The following is a 1,960-nucleotide window of genomic DNA, read 5'->3' as shown; positions in this document are numbered from 1 at the left end:
CAATCAGAAGGCAACTAACGGAGAGTGACCAACAAATTCGTTTCATACAACAGTGGGCTCAAAACTAGGGCGTATTCCAGATTTTCCACTTGCCATACAGTCCGACAGGAGTTGGATTAATTGAGAGAATGAATGGCCTGTTGAAACAAGCCTGAAGGACTGACAGTATCTCTATGCTGCTTATCTGCCTGAGGCACTGAGAACACTACACGAGAAACCCAGACCTCAGTGGCCTGCAGCCATTTCTATGTGCTCTTGCCCATGGCCAACAGCATTAAGGTTACAGATAAAGAACACTTCCACTAGATATTTTCTTAAATCAGTGTGGGGCATGAATAACAACTTACTGTTGCCAGCTTCTTGAGACATCATACCAGAGACGAGGAGCATTTGTTGGCTATGGACTGTACAAGTGAGCCCCCAGTGGTTTGTTTGAATGTCTAAATTTACATATAAAGCCTACTACATTGGAAACCTGGCCCTCATAAGTACAGGTGGTGTTACCCTCGGGTGTCATCACACGAGGTATACTTTGTATCAGTTTAAGACAAGTTACATATTACAGAGTTGTCTTGTTCTTTTTATACTCCTGAAGTAAAGATAGACTGGTGTGGTACATGTGCCCAGGTAAGCCTACTGAGCAGGCTACTTTAATAACACAAGATCATCCAGTAGCCTGCACACTGTCTCATAGAACTGATATGCCATTATTATTATTTTTTTAATATTTATTTTTTAGTTGTAGGTGGATATAATATCTTTATTTCATGTTTATGTGGTGCTGAGGATTGAACCCAGTGCCTCACGTGTGCTAGGTGAGCACTCTTCCTCTGAGCCACAATGCCAGCCCCCTGATATGCCATTATTGGTGTCTATTAAACATTTGTCATATTCAACACAGGTTAACAACAAGTAACCTGTTCCTGGATTGGGCAACAGAAATTGCACATCTCGCCAGCCAGACTGACTGCTGGATCTGCTCAGAACTCCCTGTGACTGCAGCACAAGAACTTCCCTGGGTAGGCCACAAATGAGATGGAGTGTAGCTGGATAGAACAGAACTGGACTAGGACATTTCTCTCATGCTTCAATTCAAGTGCCTACACCAATTAATGCTACCTTAATTACCTTAATATGCTTTCTAAAAGGTTCCTGCTCTTTATACTTTGTTGTAAGATATGGATGCAGGGTGCTTGCAGAAGATGTGGGGTGGTATGAGAATGGGAGGAACAAGAAGGAGTTCTGAGGCACTGAAGGGGTGGTGTGTTGGGTTAAACACTAATCAGTACCTAGGAAAGCTTGCAGTGAGACAAGAAGGACTCTTAAAAAATATGGTAAGGGAGAGTTATAGAGAAGGGAAGCTGGTCACTCTCCTTATCTCCAGTCTTTAGGTGATGATCTGAACAGAGCCATCCTGATTGTAAAGGAATGTACTCATAAAACAGCTGAGGAAATCCACCGGGGCAGTGGGCATGAAACCTATCCTACATATTCCCCCCTGCTTGTAGGTGTAGTGTGGCCCTCCACTGTATCTTGGCCTACGCTACCAAGGAGTAAGTAATAAAATGTCTAAACCTCTCTCCTGAGTCCTCCAGGTTCTTACTTTGGGATTGGTAAACAGTATGCACAGGGTACTTGCAGCCCTGGAGTTTATTTATTTTTGAAACAGGGTCTTGCTAAGTTACCCAGGCTGGTTTTGAACTTGTGTTCCTCCTTGGCCTCAGCCTCCTGGGTTGCTGGGATTACAGGTGTGAGTGATCATGCTGGCTAAGCAACATATTTGAATAAAGTAATTGCCATGAATGAAAGAACAAGTCTAGCCCCCTCTTCCTGGGCCTGGGGCTGGGGAAGAGTTGGATTTGGGGAGAGTAGCTCTCCTCTGACTCCTCCTTCCCCAACAAATGACTCGTTCTCTCTCTCTCTCTCTCTCTCTCTCTCTCTCTCTCCTCTCTCTCTCTCT

The sequence above is a fragment of the Marmota marmota genome, unplaced genomic scaffold (assembly GCF_001458135.2).
Source record: "Marmota marmota marmota unplaced genomic scaffold, marMar, whole genome shotgun sequence".
NCBI classification, from domain to species: domain Eukaryota; kingdom Metazoa; phylum Chordata; class Mammalia; order Rodentia; family Sciuridae; genus Marmota; species Marmota marmota.
The sequence above is the reverse complement of the archived record's forward strand: the minus strand, read 5'-3'. Positions refer to the sequence as shown.